The sequence below is a fragment of the Rhinatrema bivittatum genome, chromosome 9, assembly GCF_901001135.1.
Source record: "Rhinatrema bivittatum chromosome 9, aRhiBiv1.1, whole genome shotgun sequence".
Taxonomy (NCBI): domain Eukaryota; kingdom Metazoa; phylum Chordata; class Amphibia; order Gymnophiona; family Rhinatrematidae; genus Rhinatrema; species Rhinatrema bivittatum.
The window spans coordinates 125,177,005-125,204,387 of NC_042623.1; the positions used below are offsets into that span (position 1 = coordinate 125,177,005).

The window sequence follows — 27,383 nt, forward strand, 5'->3', positions numbered from 1 at the left end:
GTGGAATGGTTGTGCCACTAAATATACAGTGCTTATTAGCCAGATAAGTTTATCTGGTTAACTAGCCAAGTCCACAACAGCTAAATATGGACCTCATGGGTACTAATGTCACAACAGCTGAGAAGGAAGAGAGAACAGAGAAGAAGGAAGAGGAAGAGGAGGTAGCCCTTTCAGAAAGTATACAGGACTAGGGCACAGTTTTTGGATCTGTCTTGCACAGGTTCATATTTAACAAGAAAACCATACTGTACCTATGCCAACAGTTAGATCAGGACCTGCATCCTTCCACCTTCAGAGTCCATACCTTGCCAATACACATCAAAGGCACTACCGCCCTGGCATTTTTGATCTTCTAGACACCTCTATGGGTCATATCTGGAATAAGCCAGTCTGCCACCTCCATAAGTACATTATAAAGCAGTTCCTGGCTATGTTTCTCAGGAAAATTCACCAATATTTACCTTTTCCTTGGAGCAGACAGCAACAACAACAAATGACTAATTTCTACAACATAGCATACTTTTCCCTCTATCTTGAGGGCAATTAATTGCACTCAAAAACCCTATAATTGCACCAGGAGGAGATGAGGCCACTTATTGCAACCACAAGTTTTTTCACTCCCTCCATTTGCAGGTGGTCTAAGATACCAAGAGCATCATCTTGGACATCTTGCCCAGGTTTCTGGGATCTAGTCATGATGCCTACATCCTTTTGCAGTCAGGAATTCAAGACCGCTTTCAAGAAGGCCACATCAACGGGGCCTGGCTTCTAAGTAGGAGCAAACTTACCACTTCCTCCACACTGCAACTAACCTCCTTTTGAACTCCCTCATATTTAGGTGGATTTAAAACATTGGCCCTGGAGGACCGTTCCCACCTTGACCTGAGAACTACCCCCCACCCAGCACTAAAGACCATCTAACTCTGCTCTTCTTTGTGATCTCCCCTGCAGATGATAGAAGATATCCACTCAAACCCTGGCTCATGATCCTGCTAGCTAACCCACAGGCTGCTGCAGAGGCTCACAACAACAGGACCCACAAGCAGACTAGGGTAGTCATGGAGAACATCTTTGGCCTTCTCAAAACGTGTTTCTGATGCCTGGACAGATCTGGGGGATGCTTTATCTACAACCTCCTTAAGTTCTGTGAGATCTTTTAAACCTGCTACATGCTTCATAATCTGGCCAAAACCAGAGGCCTGCCTCCTCCAGAGGAGCTAGATGATCATCTAGATGAAAAGGAGGAGGAGGAGGCACATGACCTGAGTCAGAAGGAATTGCAGGAGATACATCACCATACTCAACAGCAGGCAATACAAGAAAGGAAAACTGATATAAAAGTAATTTTAGATGATAAAGATGCATTTATTTACATGGCGTGCTCAATGTGATACTGAATAAATTCAGATTTCTATGCTTCCTTAGCAGACATCATTTTTGGTGGGGGAGGAGGGTGGAAGCTGTGTTGCCTTGGCTTGCCCAAGTCTTTCACTCCTCCACAGTGGGATTCTATTGCAGCTTATGCTGCTCTTGCAGGGCACTTGACTTGGGAGCAGTGGCTCATCAGGAAATCTGCTGGAGGGGCCTGGAGGGCTCTAAAGCAGCTGCAAGGATGAGCTGGCAGCAGTGGTAGGCTTATCCTCCTCTGCCTCTTTTGACCTCAGAAAGAGGAGAACATCTCTCTCTCTGGTGGTGGTGGTTGAAGTGGTGACAGTGGTATGCTATTGGCTGCCTTGCTCTAGGTGGTGATGGCAGAAGAAATGAAGATTCAACTACTGTGGGTGATAAAGGAGGAATAGGTGGAGTGGACTATGGGCAGGTAGCACTCTGGTATGGGAGGCAACTTCCATAGTGGTGATGCTACCATGGCTGGTGGAAGCTGCATCCATGGAAGCAGCATTTAGTACACAGGTGGTGGGGGCTGCAGCTGGAGGAGTGGCATTTTCTGAAGCATCTCCTTCCACACAGCTGTATGGGCCTCCATCTACTTACAAATGACTTTTAGCTCCTGCTGCATACCCTGCATCTCTTCTTTTACCACATCTCACAGGCCTTGCAGAGAATGCTTGAGGTCACAGATCTCTTCCACCACTTGAGCATTCAGGTCCATTATACACCTCTCCACTGGAGTGGCCTGTATCTCATCTTTCCTCGAAGAGTGGAGGTGCTGCTCAATTGAGCTGCCCTCATCCAGCCCAGCTACATACCACCAGAGTTCTAGCATGCGTGACTGAGTCGGAATACTGGTTCTTCTCCTCCAGGTATCCATACAGTATCACTTGTTGCTCCTCTTCTGCTCCCTCCTCTTCCTCCTGTTGTCCATGCTGTGACACTGGATATTCCTCTGCTGCTCACTCCTCCTTCTCACTGTCCTCTTCTGAGCTAGGAGCTAGCAACAAAGTGCACTATCTTGCCTTTTAGAGGCCATTGGGTCCCTGAGCATTGGGGGTCATCACCTGACTGGTTCCCTGTAAAAAGGAAGAATGTACATACTGTAATTGTACATGATAGGTTGCTTATTGTCTTCACACTCACTGACCTTTCTTTCTGCTTTACAGAACATCTCTATGGGCTCTACTCTAGCACCTCCAGTTACACCACTAACTGAATAGAAAGCATTCCAATGGTATCAAAATCTAACCCAGATATACTTGCACAGCACCAGCAGCCAAGGAAAGAGAGATGACTCAAGATTTGATGTGGCTCTTGATTAGGGTTGACAACTGGAACAAGATTTTCAGGACAAGTAGATTCTGAGCATCATTTATCCAATGACACTCTGGACTATGTAGTTATGATTTCTCTGAGGTCCATATTCAGCTGTTGTGTGCCTTGGCTAGTTAGCTGGATAAGCCTGCCTGGCTAACAGCCTGTATATTCACTGGCGTGGGCTCATCACTGAACATACCCGGCTATTCTAAAGCTAGCCGAATAGGTCTATCCAAATAACTTTAGAAGAGGTCCATGGGATGTCCAGACTTAGCCAGACAAGTTAGCCAGTTAACTCTGACCATTGTAGTTAGCCAAATAACGTATCCAACTAACTCTGCTCCTCCTAGTTACACCCTCACCCCATCTGCTACTTAGCCAGCTAACTATTTAGCTGGATAAGTACTTATCCAGCTAAGTGGCAGCCACTGATCCCAGGTATATATTTAGCTGGCTAAGTGAATCTTATCTGACTAAATGGCACTGAATATGGACCTCCCTTTTGCTATCCTATATAAAAGGCTATAATACAAGTCAGTGCATGCTGTACGGTAAATTCTGGACTGGATCAGCATGACCAGATTTTATGGAGCCACTTGGCTAGCCTACTCTTCAGTATTCATCCTATCTGACTTGTGCGACACTTCATATTTCTAAGCAGTAACATATCTATATATACAGTGGGGAGATAAATGTGTCTCATCCCCTTACTTCTATCTAGTATGTGCCATTAGCTGGTCGGCATGCCCTCAGTATGACAGAAGTATCACTACACCTATCCTGTCGGATGTCAGCTTAGTGCTACTATGCAATGGAGGTGCACCATTCCCCCACTGGGTGGGATATCTTCTCTGAGTGCCAGCATTGCAGAGGAGCTCAGAGGAGAGTTCAGCAGAAGATTTCAAGGAAAGGATTTCCTGTAAACTTAGAAGATTAAAATTTTTAAAAAAGGTTGCCGCTAGCTGAGGACTAGAGTACAAGGAGGAGCTACAGGGATTATCCTTCCTCAGGGACTATTACTAAGGCAAGAAATTCAGTAACTTTCATGTCTAGGGCATAGAATCCAAATCATCTTGCACACTTCAAATTTATGCAGATGGCTTCTCACCATATTAATAGCCCCTAAGGAAAGAGAATCCCAAAACACGAGCCATTTCGAGCACTCTATTTGGCAAAATCAGAATTTAAATTCAGCATCTTAAGATAAGTATCTATGGCATTTTATCACGTTAAGTATTTTAAAAAATGACTAATGACTAATGATTTTAAAAGTCAGGCATTTTTCATTTTAATGCTTATGAGAAAAAACTTTTATTCCTCTAACCATATATAAGTGATTTACTAAAAGCCCGCTATTTGATATGAAGGTCTCAGATATAACGATAGGCTTTTAAGTTCTATTGTATGTGATTTTTGTTTTTGATTAATTCATTACCATATTTTAAAAAGCTTTTGTGATATTATATTGTCAAGTTTCACTTTAAATCCCCAGGCATCACTTTGTAAAAAATTGCATTTTCTACCACAGCACAGGTGTGCAGAATGTATTAATGGACAGCTCGACTGAGCCAGATAAATCTCAGTGGTTACTACTGCATTATAGCTAATATATTACTCAGATTTTCCCCTCTTTGCAGGAATCCTGGGAGGTCATGAGGCCATGGGCAGTACAATGGCCCTCCCTGTTTACCCATATGCCCAGGACCTGCACTGGATGGGGATCACTTATATAAATATATGGTACTATACATAATTATAGTCATTGCATATAAGCAAGCACTTTATGATAGAAAAAGCTCAGCTGGATGGCCTCCAGGTTGCAAGGTGTCCAAGGTTCCCATACCTTCCACAGCTGCCTCTAAAATGGCACTAAGCACTATCCTTTTTGCTGCAGTTATCTGGCAGGTAGGTCCCTCAGCTCTCATCTGGGCCTGCTTCTGCTTGATGAGAAGTCAGAGGTCTCACCATTTATGATTTAGGTCTTTCATACTGCAGCTGTTGTGAAAGACCACATTGAACCTGTGGCAGATCTTCTCCCACATCTTCTCCTTCCTGTATGAGTCAACTCTCCTGGACTCAGGCCATACAGGGTATGCTGGACTTCATGACCTCATGAACAAGAAAATCTACTTTCCTAGATAGGAAGTTAGGCTTCCTCAGTAACTCTGTACTCTTTCCGGACATGGTATAAGTAAGAAGACATGCACTATAAGCATCCCCTTTATACCCACATATGTGTATAAATTGCACATATAAAGGGGCAGGATTAATGCAAACAAATATTACTGTGTATAATATTAAAATAGATAGGAAATATAATGTGTTTGTTAATACTCACATATATTCATGTAACCTTTCTTAAATGATGTGGTATATGCGTAATATTTTCACTTGTGAGTGCAGAATTGGTCTATACAAGGGATAATAGCTGGATCTATCTCCATTTGGACTTTTGGATCTGGTCCAGTCTTTCTCCCGATAGCTTGCAATGTGGGTAAGACCTGGACCGGAACTGCTGTCCTTGATGCTATGGAGCCTGCTGTTATTCCATCTCCACAAGAAATATTAAGCATGTCAGGAAAACATGGCATGTGTAGATGAATACCTAATTATCATAAGCCTGGATGATTTATATATTGAGATTTGCCTTTTTCCCTGTGAACCAGTATATCTCTCTATATGGAACAGGACATTATTATTGCCACTGTCTATCTCATAGCTATTTATGTGTATCCTATGTCTTACTATATAACAGGCCTAGAGTTTCTAATGGGACTCTTGACACTTCCTTCGAGCCTACCAACCCTTTGTCCTTAATTCATATCTAGATGGGAAAAAGCTGGTGAAAATAAAAGATCCGAATCAGCTTCAAGTGATAGAAAAACTCTGATGACTGGCTGGAATATGTATAGTGTGAGGGTGCCTATGGATTACTGGTGGTGGAAGTGGGTGAGGGAACGAGGACATCAAAAAACCAAGGAGTTTCTGATAGCTCACAGCTGGGAGCTCTTGTGTAAGAGTAACTCAAATAGCACATATATTAGCATTTTTGCTAGCAGATGTTTTTAAAAGTAGGTCTTCCAGATATAGAAGTGTGGTTAACTCCATAAAGAGATTGGCAGATGGGACCAAGGAGCCTTCTAGAAAGAAGCAGGGCACTACCTGCAAGGTTATCCAATGTGAGCATGGAGAAGGGTAGGCTTGGTGCTGTACATATATGAGACGCTAATATTAATGCTGGTAGGCCGTCATTTCTGAGAATAAGAAAGTTTTCTGTTTTTTTTCTGTGACAACTGAAGTTTATGGTACATCAAGGTGACTTAGTAGACCTTGAAGCATGAGCCAACTTCTGGTGAATTTAGCTCCAAATGAAACATGTATATGACACATATTCTTTATTAAGTATGCTGAATCAGAAAAGGAAGCTTCATGTGTGCTCCTCATCTCCCTATGCAGCACTTTTCTTAAAGGGGGCTTATACAAATTTTTCCTGTATACATTAAATCCATGCTTATAACTTAGCTGCACTTATTTATTTATTTATAAGCTTTTAAAATATACCAACATTCGTGGGTACATCATGCTGGTTTACAATGTAACAGAAATGTGGAAAATACATAAAACCAGGGTAGGGGGAAAGGGGGGAGCAGCTGGAAAGAGGAGGAGGGAGAAAGCAGGAAGAAAACAAGGCAGGGAGGGAAGAACCAGTGGCAGGGAGGGGGCCACCAGAGAGATTAACAACGACATCGTAGAGTGCGCACTAGGCGAAAGGCACTATGGTCAACTTTATACAGATTAGAAGAGGCTTATACATCTATGAAGAAAAGATCTTGCATCCTTAGGGGAAAGAATTGGTAAATGTAGACATGTACCTGTGGTACCTGTGGTCTGCATTACTGGTTGGTTTCTCAGGGGTGAAAGGCATAGACAGCAGAACCAAAGAAAATACAGGGTAGATAGGATGATAAATAGCAGACTAATCTGCAAGGCAAGCAACATGCAGGCCTATATGTTGGTCAGAGAGATGTGGAAATAGGATGTCCTTAAAGGGACTTTACTGTTGTAAGAAATAAACCATAGCATTCAGCAAAGAACAAACTAAGGATAAAACTATGTGTCTAGAAAAGAAATAGCCCAGGAACCTAGGGAGGTCAGGTCCTAAAGGCGTAGGGGGCTGGTGGCAGTGGTAGTTGCCTCATTCCTATCAGCTCAAGAGAAGCTAAGTAGCTCTCTTGAACCTCAGTTAGTCATTCCACCATTGCGACCAGCCTCTGGAGGTCAGCTGTGACCCCTCACAACTCCTCCACCATAATTTGCATTCCCTAGCTGAAAACCTCCTGTAAGACCTGCTCCTGGCCTGAAGAAGGGGTTCTGGAGACTGAGGGAGGCTCAGCAGTTATTGGCAGCTCAACAGAGGATAGCGGGAGAGTTTGAGGGGGATCTTAACCTCCCTCAGCCAGCAATGGCTGGCCAGCCTGAGGACCTGCATCCCTAGGTCTTTAGGCAGAATGGAGAGGAGGTAGCTTTACCAGGAATGGGAGAGAGTTGTCTTCAGATGATAGCCTGTGGCCTCCCAAAGTGAGGAGTAGGTGGCTAGACTGCTACTGCTGGGTCCCCTGCAGTTGGTGGCTGAGGGGGTGTTGTTGTTGCTGGCAGTTATTCCCCAGTGGTGGCCTCATCTGCTCTGTATCAGGAGGAGCTGAGCCCTCATCATTATCTTCTGCCTCTTCCTCCTCCTCTGACAATGATGAAGCGACATCATCTGAGAAGAGAACAAAAATTAGGTGTCATTTCATATTCTCATATGCATCAAGATATGATCTGCATGATCATACAAGCAGTTAGTGGGCATTACTTTCCTGGGAAAGGTTTAGGCAAAAGGTCCTGCTCCTATCTGTGGGAAACCCATGTTCTTTAGGTAGTGGTAAGGCCATATATTGGTTTCATGTGTTACGGTTGCTTCAGTTCAGCACTATTGTACTACATGGTGACTAGCTAGTGATATGGGTTCGGAGGTAGTCTCTGTGTCTGGTAGTTGGCATTGGGGTGTGGTCTACATAACAATGCATCTAGAGCTATGAAGATGAACTTAGTATGGGTGTTTCTAGGCTAGGGGGCATATACTTTCCTTGGTAATAATTTTAGTAGTAAATTTTAACACTCTCAATAGTTTCAAACGAGACCTGAGTACACATTACAAGTCACACTTCAAGATAGTGCAGCCTATGATCCAGAGAAATGCAAAAGACATTTTTTGGCATGAGGGTTTATTGAAGCTCATGGCAGAGACAGGGTCTTGTAGAGTGGCAGTCCATTAGTAAAGCTGATGATGGAAGCAGGACAGACTACATTCTAATCTCACAGATGACCATATAATGAACTTATCTCCAGCCCCAGCCCACTTTGCATACAGCTAATCCAGCCATCTCTGCTTCCTATGTAGCTCCAGGGCCTTCTTTAGGCCCTCAGTCTATACAGGGAAATAGAAATACAAAGTTTAGTGTGCACTGTTTCTGCTACTGTGACCTCCACACTGCTATGTTTCTATGTTTTCAACTGAAGTCTGCAGTTAGTAGCATGTCTCGTTGCACTCCATTAATGCACCTAGAAGTGGTGTTCTTCCACTAGGCCAAAAGTATACCAGAACAAGAACTATCCATGAGCCACCATGATACCCAATTTCATGAGGGAGCTAGCTGGCCAGCCCAGTCAGTTGGAATACCCCTTTTAGATAAATGCTTTTAGATAAAAGTTCATTTGTCACCACCAGGGACGCCAGTCATCACCTGTCCCTAGTGGTAAAATTCAGATGCCGTGCTGCTGAATGAGCCCACCTAGGAAGAACCAGAATTTGCACATCATGGCAAAAAATGTGCGCATATATGATTCACGAGCATATATGTATATAATGTAGAAGTACAACTTATGCATATTTTATATTTTGCACACATTTATGCCTGCACAATTTAAGATTCATAAGCATGTGCACATAAGCCCATGTGTGTACATTTATGGGCTTGCACACTTTTCTTTTAAAGTCATCCTCCTTATGTTTTCACTGATTCTCTGCAAATGCTTGTTTGTTTTGTCTGTCTATTTGTCTATAATGTAAACTACACAGAGCAGGGACTTTCTCTTATGTGCACCTGTACCGTACTGCATACATGTTGTAATGCTACATATATGTTCAGTAGTGTCAACGGTTATGCATACAGAACTAAACCATCTGCTAAGACCTTCTACTAACTGACAAGTCTATCGTTCTAGATTACAACCGAAAATCTCTACTCTCAGCTATTTATCCATTATCATCTAGTAAAATTGGAGAAGCTACAGACAGCAATCATGAACTCTTAATTTTCAATAACCCTGCTCTCAGTTCTTACCTCTTTGTTATCCTGAAAGGATAAAGAATCCAAATCAAGCAGAGATGATTTACTCAGATGTTTTTCCTTTTCTATATCTATAGCAGGGGTCAGGAACCTTTTTGGCTGAGAGAGCCATAAACGCCACATATTTTTAAATGTAATTCCATGAGAGCCATACAATATGTTTAAAACTAAATACAAGTAAATGTGTGCATTTTATGTAAGATCACACTTTTAAAGTACAATAAGTCTCTGAAAATATTACACCAGGCCTTAAGACACCAATACATCTCCTATTAGGAAAACGGACCAAGTCAGGCTGCTATAGAGTCCTACACAGAAACTACACGCCAGCAGACAACCTCACCTGAATCACGTGCTGTCCCTCACCTAACATAGAATAAAGAGACCAAAACGCATAACAAGAAGCATGCAGAAAAAACTGAATTGGAAACTGCAACAAGCCAGAGTCTCTGTATGCAGTGTAACAAAGGAAAAAAGAAACATCACCCATCCTTATAAAACAAATCAAGAAATATAAAATCATCAGCAGTAAAACTGTACTAACAAAAAGAACATATTTCGAAACAGCTGATGAGTGGAATATCCAATAATTAAAAACTCATATAAAACATTTCCAGATACCAACAAAATATTTCAAAATAGCAGACACAAAGACCCAGTAATGAAAAATAATAAGGATACAAAAATTTTTTTGCTCTGCATACCTGGGAACGTTTGATATCCAGGTGTCCTGAGATTGTTCTGAATTAGCAGGAGGAGGGGTGGTTTGCTTGGAACTTTCTCCTCTCTCAGTCACATACCAGCGCTCTCTCTCACACTGGCTCTCAATGACACACCTATACACACATGCTCTCAGTACTCACATATATATATGTTTTTTCTCTCTCACTTATATAGGCTCTTAATTACACATTTACACACATGCTGTCTATCTTTTCACGCTTACCCACACACATGCAGGCTTTCAAACACACACATACATGCTGTCTTTTTCTCTCACACACAGACTCTCATTCACATGCTTACAAACATGTCCTCTCTTTCTCTCATTTACACACAGGCTCTCAATCACATACTCACATGCTCCCTCACCTAAATCAGCTCTCAATCACACACAGACACACATGGTCTCTCTCTCTCATTTAAACACAGGCTCTCAATCACACACTCACAGGCTCCATCACCTAAACCAGCTCTCAATCACACACAGACACACATGATCTCTCTCTTACTTATACACACAGGCTCTTAATCATACATACACATGATTTCTCTCACACACAAAGGATCTCAATCATACACACATACTCTTTCACACAAACAGGTTTTCAATCACAAACTTACACATACAGGTTCCCAATGGTAAACTTACATTCATGCTCTCTCTCTCACATGCAGGCTCTCAATCACAGACATACAGGCTCTCAATCATTCACATACATGCAATCTCTCACTCACACAGGATCTCAAACACACACAAAGGATCTCAATCATAGACACATACTCTTTCACACAAACAGGTTTTCAATCACAAACTTACACATACAGGTTCCCAATCGTAAACTTACATTCATGCTCTCTCTCTCACAGGCAGGCTCTCAATCACAGACATACTCTCTTTCACATGTACAGGCTCTCAATCATTCACATACATGCAATCTCTCTCACACACACACACACACACACACACACACACAGCCCCCCCCCCCCCCCGCGGCCCGGAAGAGGAAGTGGAGAGTATCGGGTGCCTGCGCGGCAAGAAGAGGCCACGCTAGTGCGCTCTGCATCGGCCCGAAGAAAAGAAGACTGCAGCGCGGCTCGGAGGAAAATGAAGAGGCTCGCGGAGGCGGAGTCCCATCGGCCGCGGTTGAACCTCTTCATTTTCCTCGAGCCGCGCTGCAGTCTTCTTTTCTTCGGGCCGATGCTGAGCGCACTAGCGTGGCCTCTTCTTGCCGCGCACGCACCCGATACTCCCCACTTCCTCTTCCGGGCCGCGGGGGGGGGGGGCGGGAAGAAGAGAGCACGCCGGTGCCGCTGACTCCAGCTGTCCTACCGCGTTCCGCCCGGGCGGAGGAGGACCGGGGAGCAGCTGGGTCAGCGGGAAAGTGTGGCGACACTTGTCTGCGAGCCAGATGCAGCCCTCAAAAGAGCCATATCTGGCTCGCGAGCCATGGGTTCCCGACCCCTGATCTATAGGATGCTTTGTAAATCATGATCAAAGTGATGTAGCAAATAGTTATATTTTATTCATTCATAAAAATAAGAGCTTGTTTAGCATTCATATTGCTAGCTTTATTCTTTTGTCTGATTTCTATTAAGCACACAAGGCTCAGCCAATCCATTTTGTTGTAATATATGTCATTTAGTTTGTCTCATGTTTGCTCAGTAGTCATTTAACCCAGTGGTTCCCCATCTTCCAAAAATGTTCTTCAACTTTCTGACCCCTTTAATAACTATACCTCCTTCCTTTTTTTTTTTTTAATAGGAAAATGTTTTCCAGTGAGTCCCAACTCTACTGGCATAGCAAAGATTAATAGATAAACAAAGAGTGACTTATAATGTGTTATCTAAATATTCATAACACTCGTAATATATATATATATACCATAAAGGAGAGCAAAGGTTAAAGCCATGACCTTCCTCTATATGTTTTAATTCTCTTACTGCAAGGCATCCCCAGATGGATACTCCAATCCCAAATCATCTTCAATGTTTAGTAACATCTTAATTTATTTTAGCTCTATGACTGGGACCTAAATGGACTGAGATGAGAGGACTAGACCAAAATCTCATGACAACATGGAATTAGTTTGCCAACACTACAAGTACTGATGAAAAGGGAAATGTGAACCATTTATTTATATCATGCCTTTCCAGCCAGGGAGTTCAAGGTATCTTATCTTATTTTGATTTATATTCCACTTTTCAGGCAATTCCAAGTGGATTACATTCAGGTACAGGCATGAAACAAAAAGTACTTTTAGACAGCAGCAGGTCATTATAGATCTAGAAGCAAGTATGGTTACAAGACTAGTATATAAATATAACATGCTAGAGAGAGAAAGATGTCATTAGATAAAGAGGTTACAATGGTTGCCTGATTAATATATAAAGTTACCATGGTTATATAATAAGTGAATAGTGAAGGGGCTATTAATTGCTTAAGGATATATATGCAAAGTTATTAAGAGCTATGTACAGAGGTTTAAATCCATTAAATTATGCAGACTATTAATGGTATAAGGGTCTATTGTACATACATACTTATTAGGAGTAATGTACATAGGTTATAGAGGTTTTGTGTCATTTAAATCCTGCGGACAGTCTTAGTGGGAAGATTTAAGGTTGAGCAGAGTGTTTGGTAGTCTGTGTGTGTGTGTGTGTGTGTGTGTGTGTGTGTGTGTGTATTATTGGTCGGTAACCTGGATCTTTGAACCAGCTTTTGCTTTCACTAGCTTCCTGAAGGATAGAAGATCTGGGACAAGTCTGATATGGAAGGGTAGAGAATTCCAGTGTAGAGACAGAGCCCGTGAAAGCTTTCTTCCTAGTGTCTGCAAGACTCATGATTTTGGGGGAAGATTCTACCAGACCTAGGAGCAAGTAGGTGTATGGGGTTGAGAGATCTAATAAGGTAGGTTGATGTCATATCTTTGAGTGTTCTGTAGGGTCAGAACTAGTAGCTTAAATTTTGTGCTCTAAGGAGATGGGGGCCAGTGCAGGGGTTTTCAACTGGCTTATGCGATCTAATTTCTTTGTCATTGTGCAATGTTCTGTATAAGATGTGGGTGGTGGTTTAGGATACTGGGGATTCCAGTGTAGAAGGCATTGCAATAGTCTAAGCAGGAGATTATAAAAGCTTGGATAATGTAAAGTTATTGTCTTCCAGGAAGGGTGATAGATGGGAAAGTAGGTGGAATACATACCAGAAGGGATGATAGAAAACCTTGATAAAGCCTTAATTTCAAACACTGATTTAAAAAAAGACCTAAATGCATTAAAGTGGAGCAGAGACGCCCAGAACGATCATAGTCTGTTAATGACCTAGAATTACAGTAAATTGGCAACAATGTATTTCTCTTCTGGCTCACTTGATGTTTATTCTTTAATAGATTTAGATTTTGAATGAGTTTCTATATTTGGAAAGCATGAGAAACTAAGAATTATAAGTACCAGAATTTGTTCTGCTTCTTTGTATTCAAAACAAAAGTGTATCTTGCTTTCATAAGGCCTCCCATCACCTTTTCAAAAACTCATTCTGATCTAGAGCAGGGGTTCCCAACATTTTTGTCAATGCAACCCCTTCATTTCCAAAACGTTTGGGGACCCTCAGTCCATCCCCACCACTGTCTCTCCATCTTCTCCCAAAAGACATCTCTCAGCCAATCCCCAACCAGTCTGCCTTTCTTTCTCTCTTTCTCCCAAGCCAAACCCCATCAGTCTCTTGCTCTCTCATCCTCACCAGTCTCTTCCCCTCCCCTAACCTGTACCCACCAGTCTCTCTTCCACCACCTATCCAACCCTGCCCTTCTCTTTCTTGACTCTCCTCACAGACCAACATTCATTCTTTTTGACCCCCCCCCCAGCCCTGCCCCACCAACCTCTCACTTTCTTTTTCTCTGTCCCCTTAGTGGATTAGTGCGGACTCTGCCACTGCTGTTTTCAGGCCACTGCGAATGCCACTGTCACTGTTGCTATTTCCAGCCCACATCTGCTGCCACTGCTCCTGCAACCTCACAGCCGTTACTGATTCTGCTTCTAGCCTCACTGGCTGCTATTAATTCTGCCACTTCCAGCAATCCATCTCTCAGCTGCTGTGGACTGCCCCACAGTCCCTGATTCTGACATGAGGGGGCTGCCACTGATGATCCCACAGTTTCTGCTGACCTTAGGAGTCTGCACAGATTACAGCAGCATGAAGTCTTTATTTTCAGTTCCTTTCCTGCGTCTATAGAGTATAGATTGGGAAGCACTGCTTCAGAGTATACCATTTCATTTCTAAGCCTGATTAGCATAAAGGGGAGGAAGTGGAAGGAGGCACCATCTTAAAAAGGTCAGGGTTGAGCCATTATCGTCTGATAATACACAGGTGGTGGATACATATAAAAATAAAAATAAACCTACTTCAAAATGCCAGAAGTCTGAAAAATAAGACGAGGAAAATATAGACATAATAGGTATCTCAGAGACCTGGTAGAAAGAGGATAACAAATGGGACACTGTAATACCAGGGTAAAATTTATATCGATAGGGCAGTTAAAACTGGTGGAGGAGTGGCACTACACAGTATATTGGCATAGAATCAGGCAGGAAAAACTTTTGCAGGAAACAAACTGCACTCTGGAATCTTTATGGATAGAAATTCTAAGGGTATAAGGGAAGAGTATAGTAGTGGGAATATTTTATCAGCCATCTGGCCAGGATGAAGAAACAGACTGGAAAATACTAACAGAGATTAGACTGGCAGTAAAATGGGCATCACAATAATGGAGGCTTCAATTATCCACGCACAAATTGAGTAAGTGACACATCAGGACATGCAAGGAGATAAAATTCCTAGATGGCATCGATTACTGCTTCATGCAGCAGATGTCATGAAACCAATGAGAGGGGGAACTATATTAGATCTAGTTCTCAGTGGAATGCAGGACCTGAGCAAAAGATAAAGGTGGTGGATCCAATTGGCAACAGTGATCATAATGTAATAAAATTTCACATAACCACTGGAGAGTGAATACTAAGGAAAATTACAGTAGCATATAAAAAGGAAGACTATGATAAAATAAGTAAATTTATTAGAACAAAAACTAAAAGGAGTCATTCACAAGGTTAAAAAAAACTAGCAGAAGGCATGGACACTGTTTACAATTACTATCCTTGAGTCCCAGACAAAATGTATTTCATGCATTGACCCAAATAATTGTCAATGTGATTTAATAGGTAAAAAGGCAATTAAAGCCAAAAGGGCATCATTGAAAAATGAAAAGCAGTCCCAAATGAGAAAAACAACAAAGACCATAAGACTGGTAAGTTAGATGTAAAAACAAACTAATTAAACAGGCTATAAGAATTTGAAAATAAGCTTGATATAGAAGTAAAAGCAAGCAATAAACTTTTTCCGAGTACATTCAAAACAAAAAGCTTGTGAGGGAGTCACTTAAGCCACTAGATGACTGAGGGGTAAAAGGGTTTGTCAAGGAGGACAAGGAAATAGCAAAAAAACTAAATGAATTCTTAGCCTCAGTCTTTACTGAGGAGGTTGTCAGGGTCATATGCACACTCTGGAAACATTTACCGAAGGTGATGATTTAACAACTAAGGGGGTCATTTTCAAAAGCAATCGCACGCGAATAGGGACTTTTCGCATGCGATCACTAAATGGGGGCGGAGTCAACCCCAGAAGAGGAGGAGTCGGGGCGGCACCAGGGCCGACTCTGCAGAGACATCGCTGGCGGTGTAGTTATTCGGTGTGAAAGCCGACAGCCAGCACACCGCAGTGGTGCGATGGCTGCCAGCTTTCGCAGGCCCGTCCCCCTGCTTCGCCCCCCCCCCGCCCCCGTTACTGCCGGATTTTTTAAGATCTGCGACCTTAAAAATCCAGGCCTAAATGAAATAACTGAAACTGGAGAATGTAATATATCAGATTGACAGATTAAAGAATAACAAATCATTAGAACCATATGGTATTCATCTCAGCATTCTGAAGGAACTCAATCATGAAATTGCATACCTGTTTCTAATGATTTGCAACCTAGCATGTAAAACAACTGCATTACGTGATGACAGGAGGAAGGCCAATTGATGCCAATTTTTAAAAAGGGCCCCAAACGAGATCTAGGAACTACAGATTGGTAAGTCTTGCATTGGTGCTAGGCAAAATGGTAGAAGCTGTTTTTAAAAATAAAATTGACAAAGTTTAATGGGGGAGAATCAACATGTTTTTTTTTTCCAAAGAGAAGTCTTGCCTTACCAATTTACTAGATTTTTTTTTTTAAAGGTGTAAATAAACATGTGGATAAAAGTAAGCCAGCTGATAAGGCATATTTGGATTTTCAGAAGGCATTTGACAAAATCTCTCATGAGAGACTCCTTAAGAAATTGGGAGGTCAAAGGATTGGAGGCAGAATCCGATTGTGGATTGGTAACTGGATAAGAGAGAGAAAACAGAGGGTAGGACTAAATTGTCAGATTTCCAAATGGGGAAAGGTCATTAGTGGAGAGCCCTAGAGGTCTGTATTGGAACCTATGCTATTCAGCATATTCATAAATGATCTATAGAAAGGAACAGCGAGTGAGGTGACCAAATTTTCAGATGACAGAAAATAGTTTTAAGTCATTAAAACAGCAGCAAATTGTGAAGAACTGCAGAAGGACCCACCCAGGCAAAGGACCTCAGAGTCGGTTTGGACAATTTCTTGAAATCTTTGGGTCAAAAAGGCAAACAGAATGTCAGGTAGAAAGGAATAGAGAACAAAACTGAGAATATCTCATAATGTGTTTGCAAAAATCCATTGTGCGACTGCAGCTTGTGTGCAGTTCTGACCTCCCCCCCCCCATCTCAAAAAAGACATAGCAGACACAGAAAAGGTATAGAGCAGGGCGATAAAAATGATAACGTTCATGGAAAAGCTCTCTTATGAAGAAAGGCTAACCAGATTAGCTTGGAAAAGAGATAACTGAGAGGGGATATGATTGAGATTTATAAAACCATAGGGCGTGCGCCGAGCCTATTTTGCATTTAAGTCCCGGGGCTTCGGGGGGCATGTCGGGTGGGCGGCGTGAATTTCAGGGCATTCCGGGGGCGTGGCGGGGGCCTCCGGACCAGCCCCTGGGTCAGGTGATGGCGCACCAGAAGCCTGCTGGCGCGCGCAGAGTTACACCTGCCACAGGCAGGCGTAACTCTCACAACAAAAGTAGGGGGAAGGCGCCGGGGGGAGTGGGTTAGGTAGGGGAAGGGAGGGGAAGGTGCGGGGGGGGTGGAAGGAAAGTTCCCTCCGAGGCCGCTCCGATTTCGCAGCGGCCTCGGAGGGAACGGGCAACGCGCAGGACTCGGCACGTGCAAGTTGCACAAATGTGTACCCCCTTGCGCACGCCGACCCCAGATTTTATAAGCTACGCGCGTATCTTATAAAATCCGGTGTACTTTTGTTCACGCCTGGTGCGCGAACAAAAGTACGCACCCGCTTAGATTTATAAAATCTACCCCATAGTGGGGTGGGACAGATAAAGAAGGAAAGATTATTTACCATTTCAAATAATACTAGGTGTAGGGAACACTCCCTGAACCTGGCAACTGGAAGATTTAAAACAAATCATAGGAAGTATTTTTTTCATTCAGTGCACAATCAAGCTATGAAATCTGTTGCCTGAGGATGTGGTCAAGGCAATTAATATAATGGAGTTCAAAAGAGGATTGGACAAGTTCCTGAAGGAAAAGTCCATAAACAATTATTGGGTAGTCTTGGAAAACCAGCACTTATCCCTAGGAGCGAGATTCAAGAAACAGATCAACTATTTGGGATCTGCCGGGTACTTGTGATCCAGACTAGCTATTGTCAGACAGGATGCTGGGCCCAATGAACCTTGTTCTGACTCAGGATGGCACTTCTTATGTTCTTATGGGCTATATGCTAGTAATCAATTTTGTAACAAACCCACAAGTAAAATATAATGTAACAATATACCAGAAAAATTTTACTCAAAAGACATACACAACTGAAAAATAAATTCCCAAGAAAATTGTTTAACAATCATCATAAACATGTAGAAGAACTTCATTAATAAAATTAATGACTGATGTCTCAACAAGCATGTGGGGCATAATCATCAGGTAGTAGATGATACCTTTAAACATGCAGTCTTATAATCAAATGTAGATACCATCACTAAAGAAATTTTTTTAAATTGTTTTTAAATGAATATAAAAATGCCTTAATAGATGGCTTAAAGCACTTATCTGAAACAGCTGCTTTGATGGTAAGGGATCTGACTGATCAGAAGTGTCCTATATTAAGGACAATCGGATTTCATAATGTCAACAGGAGATTACAAAGCAATCCAGTTCAAGCAATATCATATGGGGACTATCTAATGTCCAAGTCCCAATACTGATCCAAAGCCTCACTGAAGTCCAAATCTGACGTTGTAACATTTCAAGAGTTTTCTCTCTCTCTGCTTCAGGGATTATACAAATGTTCAGGATAAACCCATCCTTGTATATTGTCTATGAAAGGGCAAAAATGATATCTAGGTAGAATATATAAAAAGGTTTTGCGTATTGAAATCTACATCATTGATGAATATTATTGTGCACTATTTCTTAAATGGACCATGTAAGCAAATTGTAGACCATGAACATGACAAATCTTAGCAAAAATATAAAATATTTATTATGGTATAAATGCTAATTTTGACAAACTTTGGCGGCAAGACAGCCGCTCTGGCAGCCAGCAGTTCAGCTCCACATTGATAGCCACTATACGCAGCTCAAGCAGTGTGCAGCCCTTTAAAAAACTGAAAAGGTGGGAACCTAGATCTGTCAATCTGTATTATGTACTGAGTAAAAGAAAAAATGAAACAAGAAAAAATGAGTGTTATAACATATATCAGTTGATATCATCATTTAAACCAGTCTGTGATACCATGTATAGAAAAATTATAGAAGGGCTCCCGTTTGTTGAGAACTGTCATGATAACACCTCCCCATGGTGATAGATATACTTGCTCTAGAACAGTCCATCATAAATTTGAAAATACATGGTGGTGGTCAACACAATGCTGGATCATAGGGGCATAGGTACTTGCTGCGTTGAGACAGCTTTGGTGTTCAGTCAGTCAAGTTCTAATCTTTCTTTGATGTATGGCCAATGTACACCAATCGGCAGGAACATTGAATCAAATAAATAACTGCCTGTGAATTACAGTTGGTCCTAGTGCAAAAATGTAGCACTTGTCCTGTGTTAGGATGTTGCCAAGAGCAACTGTGTACCATTAAATCACACGTCATAAGATCCACAACAAATATGACCCTTGTGTAAAGGGTCTATGAATGTCAGTTCCAGAAGGGCTGCCTGAACTACTTTGTCCCTGATATTTGAACCACGGGATAGAAAAAAAGCTGCAGTTCTTTAAAAACAGAGTACGGGCTCAAAACATGTTAATAGCACTTAATAAGGGATATATTGAGGGTCCTATTAGTAAATTTTAAGACGCAGGTGATATTTTGCATTGCAGGTTTACATTTATAGTGAAGAAGCTGCTCTCGATCCAAAAACCTGGCTCACAGATAAGCATTACGAACTGTCTTCCGGGGGTACCCTCACTCCAAAAATCTGAGAGACAATTCTTGTGATTGACTTTTATACTCTTCAGAATCCCCACAAATGTGTTGCAGATGAAAAACTGGCTTACTGGAAGGCCACATTTAAATGGTCTGGGATGAAAACTTTGAAATCTCAGCATATTATTTCTTTCAATCTTCTTACAATACAGAGTGATAACAATGCTAGTACCTTGGCAGATAACCAAAATGTCAAGAAATGATAGCTGTTGGGAATGAGAAGTTATCATGAATGGCAGATTAGCATCTTGTGTCTTGAGCCATTGATGAAAAGAACAAAGCTGTGCATATTTATGGGTCCAGATAAAGATGTCCTCTATATAATGACACCACAATCAAACATGTTTGAAAAAGAGCGAACAGCAAATTGTTCTTCAAATTTGGTGACATACAAGTCGGCTATATCTGGTGCCACAGAAGACCCCCATTGCCATGCCATGTCTGGTGGTACAAATGAGATTCAAACTTAAAGTTTGACATAAAATGAGTTCTGCAATATCCATAAGAAATGTTAAGGGTATACATTGAGGACACAGCAAAAAGTTGAGATATTCTTCAGCAACCGTAGAGCAGCTTGTAAGGCGATGTTAGTATAAAGAGACTCTACATCAAGATTCATTAAACTTGCCTCTTCTGGGAGTGCTGGTAAATCTGTGAGTTTTCTAAGCATTTGTGCTGTGTCCTGTATGTATGAGGCAACATTTTGAACTTGAGGCTGTGAAAATAAATCCAGAAAAGTAGTCAACGTTTCTGAAAGCGATCCATTTGCTAACACAATAGGTTGGCATGGAGGGTTTGATGAAGATTTGTGCAGTTTCGGTACTCCATAGAGAATAGGCATGCGAGGCTTTTGGACATTCAAGAAAGTAAATTCTTTACTGTAAAAAAAACTTCATTTTAGCTGCATTGTCTAGTACCTTGCCAACACTATCCTTCAATCCCAAGGTTGGATCTTGAGATAGCCTCTCATAAAAACATACATCAGGTAATTGCCTATGCAATTCTAATATGTACGCATCGGTGTCCAGAATCATGATTCCTTCCCCTTTTGTCTGCAGGCTTGAAGGTAATCACACAGTGATTGAAGTGCCTCATTTCTTGTGAAGTAAGGTTATAGAACGTTCTGACTCATTGTTCCATTTCTTCAATGTCATGCAACATGAGATTCTGAAAGCTCTGAATGTGTGGATAGATTGGGCCCAAAGGAACCCAGTGAGACTAAGGTCTAACCAGTGATGTGTCTAAATTTGAACCTGGGTTCTTAGAAAAAAAAAACTTAGTCTGTAATGTGTGAAAAAATGCTGAAGATAAATAAGGTTTCAAATGGGTCATAGGTTAGTGTAGGTACAAATGAAAATCCATAATTAAGCACCCACTCTTTTAAAGATGTCAACATATAATGCAAAAGATTTATTACCGCTGACCCTGTGCAGTCTGAGACCAGGTGAGTGGCTTGTGTTATGTTTTTTCATCCAAAGGTGTTGGATGATATTGACAGCGATACTGTCGTCATGATCTGCAATACTGATTACTTCTATCTAAAAAAGTACACGAGGGTGCAGATGGATGTACATGGGTGAATTCTTCTTGGTCATCTGATCCTATCAATGATCCAGAGAAAACTAAAGACACCTTTTTGGAGAAATGGGATCCTTCACTATCAGAGCAGTGATGTAACCATGGGTACACTTGAGCTGAAGCGTAATCCTGACAAAATTTAGCTATCTTTTTTTTTTTTTTTTAATGTCTGCTCTAAATCTATCAATGTTTTGCTGGATTTCCTTCATGGCCACATTAAAGGAGTCCCATGATATTTGTTGTTTTATATCATCCTGCACTATTACCATTTCTGCTTGAATTTCCTCTGTGGTGAGTTTAGTATATTCAATTATCAAAAGCATAAAGTATAATGTACACTTGTTTAGGATTGCAGCCCATTTATTCAATCAATTCTCTCCACAAAGATCTTAGGTTCTTTTGATATACATAAAATTTTTCTGGTATAAAGTAATCAATTTTGTACATAACTGTAGGTAGTTTGTTTTAATATGATCAACAGTATATCTCTGAAATGTACAAAACTATGTGTGATATAAATAGGATAATATTATCAGAATGATATTGAAATATTCTAGTTACAGCAAAATTATAAAATGTCCTCTGCAAATATTGTATAACAAATTGTGCATTCAATGTAATAGTCTGACATTATATGACAACATTCATTAAATGTATATCACAAAATCCAAGTGTTGAAATGAACGTATACTTCCCTTCTTATAGAATATCTGTATGTTTAGATTAACACTTTAAAGCCAGCCCATGCATATATATCTACTGTATATCATGCCATTTATTCGATCACACAGTAGAGTCAATATTCAAAATAATGAAAAAACAGATATCCATTTAGTTAGCTGGATAAGTTAAGTTATCAGAGATATTCAGAGGGATAAACGGCCAACTGAATTCCATAGAATAAAATTATCTGGCTATATGTAGCTGGATGTCTTTGCAAACTAACTGACTATATTTGAATATCACTGGAAGCTGCCAGTAGAGGTACGATTGTACCACAATCCTGGCGGCACATCTGGCCTTGGAGGATGGCAAGTAAATGGAAGAGTTGGGTTGGTGGGGCAGGGAGGAAGGACTGGAGGTAAGTACATTTTATTCGCCATGGGCCAGCCCATATATCTTTTTGGCCTAAAAGTTTGAACGGGCTTGAGAGGCTGGGAGACTCAAGCCCACTTATTTTGCGACTAGGTTGAGGGGATCGGGCTACCAGGCTGCTTTTTTTTTTCTTACTGCATTGGTACTCTTAGCCAATTATATTGTTTGAATATAGACAATAAAGATTAAAGTTATCTGGGAACATTTTCTCAGATAAATTTAACCTTGCTCATGCCCTTGTCTAGAGTTAGCTAAATAACTTATTCAGCTGACTACAAATATCTGGTTTAGCTGAATAAGTTATTTGGCTAACTCAACTCTGCTCCAAGTAGTGCCAATATTCAAAAGTTGGCATTTATTTGAATAGCTTTTAAGTTATACAAATACCTTTAAATAGCAACCTCAGTATGTTTATTCATCACAGACTGCAGTCTCTATATAGTTAAGTTGGGATGGATATTTTATTGCCCTTATGGCTAGAAAATAAGAACTTGAAGAGTGCAATTCTATCTTTGTAAGTATTTTCTGAAGAGCACTTGGTAAACTTGGTGATATTATTTCATGATATCAAATTGAAAAAAAGTTGAAAAGTTTTGACAAATACAAAAAGATCCAGATATACTAAGCATTTTCCACATAGACATGGGGAAGGCAATTTTCAAGGCAATTTACGTTGGTAAAAAAACAAAATTTCCTGTAGTAATCGACTATTAGAAAATTCCTCTCCTTCAATGTGACTAAAAGTTGTGGGCTATAAACTACATTGAAGGGAAGTGTCTATAGGCAATATTCTACATGTCCTAAGCTGAAAAGCTCAGGATAAAACTCCTCCCATTTATCTTGGTTAATGAGTGTTTATTACATCTATTACAGTACAATAAATGCAATGGTTATCAGGACTTCTAATGAAACATCACATCTTTAACAACTGTCTTACATAAGAAAAATATGCGTTCATGTGCTTTGATATGCTAACAATTTTTATAAATTAATCTAAACTTACACGTTAGAAAAAGAAGACAATCTAACTATCCCAAAATTAATGAGATTAAGTAGCCCGAACCTTACAAATTCAGTATCAGGGATACCTAAGTTTGGAATATCTTCTTAGCTGCAAACAGCAAGAATCCAGAAACCTTTATTACTGCTAATGCAAGGTCAGATTTCTGTCATTTAGAGAAAAAGTGCTGACCAGCAAAATAAGGCTGAGAAGTGAGGCTCAGGGTTCAGTGGCGTCCAATGATGTCCATTGGTATCCTTTAGTCTATTAGCCCTTGTTGTCTTTGTTCTCAACTTTTTCAGAACCTGAATGAATATTTATCTGTTTTATTAATGCAAATTAATAGCCTACAAGGTAAACAGTGTAATTTGGTCCAGGCCATATAAGTTTTAAAACATAAGCTGGCTCAACTTCCGGGCAAAGACATTGAAGACATGGCTGCTAGAAACATTGATAAGTTTGCCATCTCTGATAGGCTGGGTTGTTTACAGAAGGCTTAAAGATGACACTGGCAGGCACCGTGCCTGCATGGTATGCACTATGCAGCATAGACAGTTCATTGTTCATAAAGATGAGTATCCCAGAATCCTTTAGAATGTGACTCCATGTTCAGTCATAGCACATAAATCTGTTAAAATGTTTCTTTCGGTATTGCTCCAACATTCCACCCCCCCTAAAGAATTGATGTGTCAGCAAAGGGATGAATTGCTTCTCACACCTTACTAGAAAAATATAACTGTGCAAGTTTTCAGTTAAAATGACACACACACACATATATACATCTATATATACTCTGAATAATTATGTACTACATGCAAAATATGAGGTGAAGGAAAGTCAATATTAGACTTGAGATCAAATATCCAAGTGTAAAAATTCTAAGCTATAATACAATACAGTTTATAAGTATAATTACTTATAATAGCATGTCTCAAATATTTGCCCAAAACTCAACAGATTTACAGTGTATGAGACCAAGCAAATGCATAGAATTGCAGTTTGAGGATCTGTATATTTTTTGGGTTACGGTCCTGACCTTTTTGCTGAAGATAAACAAGATAACAGATTGAACAACTGATATTGCAAAAAGAATAGGTAAGACGAAAGTCCAACCATAATCAGTTTGTAGAATGTCTTCATCTCTGGAATCATACAGTAGTTGCAATCAGCAGTTTGTACTGGATCTTGGTCAACATACAATTCAGTAGCATGAAAGTCTTTTTAACCCAAATCAAATTTAAATGGAAATTTATTTCATGTCCATAAAGTACATCCAACATTTCTATTTCTGTGAGGACATGATCTGATTCCAAGTAATAAAATGATATCCCTCCTACAGCAATAATGGAATTATTTGGTACCATAATTAAAGAAACAATGTTCAGCATAGGAACGTTTATAGAAATATCATGTTTGTTATAACAGTTATTTCCTTTAGTGAGGTAATAACCAAACTTTGCAGATAATTTTGAAAGGAGTTACATGTGTAAATGTATCATACTATCATAGCGATTTTCAAAAGCCCATTTACATGCTTGAAGTGCACTTACACACATAAAACCTAGTGACAATTCAATAGCATATATCATAGCAATTTTTTAAAAATCCACAAACCCTGTAAGCCCTGAACAATCTGCTGACAGTTCTGTGAAACAAACACTGAGAGGCAGCTACTTGCAGAAACAAATCATGTTATTCCATGTGCCAGCAAATACTTTACACTTGGGACAACATGGCTGCACTGGCTGATTTGAAGGTACTCCCTAGGTGTGGGTTAGGAGCAGACAGGTCAGGCGTGAGGTCTTCTACAGGGGTCAAGAGCGAGGTCTTCTACAGGGTCAGGAGCAGGCAGGACAGACTGCCTGACCAGCCACCTTCCCTTCAGGTTAGGCCCTCCGGTGCAGGTGGCTTGCAGGTCTTATGAAGGGCAGGGTGCAGGATTAGGGACAGGGCAACACTAGAACCAGCAGGCAACGAGAAGCAAGGAATAGGAAAGTGCCCTGACAAACTGAACACGAACAGGGGTGAGCACTAATAAGCAGGGACTGACAAATAAGCGCAAGGCAGGGTAAGTCCTGAGACCGAACAAGGAACCAGACAAAGCACAGAACAACAGATAGCATAAGGGAAACACATGGACAAGAGGGCCACTGGAAGGTCTAACACAGTACAGGAGCAAACCTAGGAACTTGCAGGCAAGAAAGGCCACTGAGAGGCGTAATACAAGATAAAGTTATGTTATCCCAAGTTATGTTTATCCAGGTTTCTCCACCTTGTTCAATGTAAGACAAGACTATGTCATTGTTGTCATTTGCTGGTTGTAATGTAAACCGAAGTGATAATTAATTCTGTTAATTGAACCTTGGTATATAAAAGTTATAAATAAATAAATAAATAAAGCAAAGCTAGGAACACACAGGCACGAAAGACCATTGGGAGACCTAAAACAGGATAGAGCAAGGCTAAGAACACACAGGCAAGCAGGCCACTGGGAGACCTAACACATGATAGGCCATTGGGAGGCCTAAACAGATCAAAGAACTAGACAAGACATAGAAGAACAAGGAATCCCAAAAACTGGGTCACTAGGCAAGGAATACAAGAACAAAGGGCCACATAGAGCGAAGAGACTCCATGCTGAGGAGAGTAGTAACCTATAAGAAAGGTTTTATAGGCCTGGCCTTGCTGCTTCATGCAGCCTTTAAGGCAGAAGGCTAGAGCAGGTATGAGTGTGCCCCAGTGAGGGCTTCTGCTGGCGGGGGGAGGCCGCCCAGCAGCCAGTATTGTTACAGGACTAACTTCCTTTTGAGAAACCAGGATTTCTGCATGCAAGGCATTTATGCAAATAACTGTAGGCAAGTCCAAGTAGCCAGAACTCCCTGGAGTCTACTCCCCTGCAATACCTTTTACGGAGTCCATGTTCCAAAACCAACAGGCAGGACACCTTACATCTGAGCAAGTCCATGTCCTATGATTCTGTCTCTTCTCCTCGCTGACTGTAGTCAGAGCTCTTTCTCTCTCTTAACTCCCCCACGAAGGCTGTCCGCTTTGAAATTTGCCTCAGCTGCGACTCCTAGTTATTCATGCAGCTCTCTGTGACTGCTACTCTCATCTTAATTGATCCTCTGCAAAAAAAAAAAAAGTCTACAAATTACATTTCCCAGCAGCCTTGTGTTTCCTGATCCATCAGGTCTTATCATCCCCTAACCAACCTCTAGTAGCATTGTATTTCCTGATTCATCTGGCTTTATCTTCCCCTAGCTGCTTGAGTGCATGTGAGCTTCTGATTCATCACATACGCGTAAAGTGCATTTACGTGTATAAAACCCAGTTTTAAGTGCATACATCCTTTTGAAAATTGTTTTCATTATTTACCACAGCAATTTTAGTTTTAGGGAGCTCATCATATTCGGTCACAGTGACTTTACATTTCCCTTGAACATTCTCAGATGAAAAACCATGAAGAACTTCAGTAGTATCTTTTAAAATAGTTTAGCTGGAAATAACTAATGTATGTCCTTTGTTGACACATGCCTAAATTTGGTTGTGGGTTAGCATTCTCATAAGCGTGTTTCAATGTGAAAAAGCAAATTATCAGACCAACATTAATTACTTGTTTCAGTTGGTAAATATTTTCTAGTAATATAAAAGATAAATTTGGGACATAATCAACTTTAATTTTCTCCATGTCAACATAAAAAAAGGATTGGATAAGTTCTTGGAGGAGAAGTCCATTACCTGCTATTAAGTTCACTTAGAGAATAGCCACTGCCATTAGCAATGGTAACATGGAATAGACTTAGTTTTTGGGTACTTGCCAGGTTCTTATGGCCTGGATTGGCCACTGTTGGAAACAGGATGCTGGGCTTGATGGACCCTTGGTCTGACCCAGTATGGCATTTTCTTATGTTCTTATGTAATAATATTTCTTATATGACAAGCAATTTGAAATTGAATAGGTTCAACACTATTTCTACTGATTTTTAGCAAAAACTTCTGTAATGACATTGGTTGAAATAAGATAAATTGGGATTTGTTTTTTTTTATTAAATTACTAATGCTATTATTCAATTCTCTAAACAAATCCTTCATAAGTTCTTGAATAAATTGAACAAATGTGTGTGCTTCATTTATCAAATTTTTTATGTCAGTTATATCATCTCTCTCAATGGCTTGCAAGTATAAGTCAGATAGTATTATGGAATTACTTAACGTTTTACCATAAACAATTGATTTTGTTGTCAAATCTGATCTGATACACATTTCAAATCAT

At 40.6% G+C, this 27,383-nt stretch overlaps 1 protein-coding gene and 1 long non-coding RNA gene across 2 annotated transcripts in view; one reads left to right on the plus strand and one right to left on the minus strand.

Moving 5' to 3' along the window:
• Window positions 1-27,383, plus strand: part of CHRM2 (cholinergic receptor muscarinic 2) — a 395,804-nt gene that overhangs the window by 351,469 nt on the left and 16,952 nt on the right. The gene's annotated exons all lie outside the window — the stretch shown is intronic.
• Window positions 48-26,230, minus strand: LOC115098795. The gene is made up of 3 exons (XR_003858615.1): window positions 26,014-26,230; window positions 7,239-7,471; window positions 48-2,468 (listed from the first exon to the last, which is right to left on the minus strand). It is a non-coding gene; the product is annotated as an uncharacterized LOC115098795 (long non-coding RNA).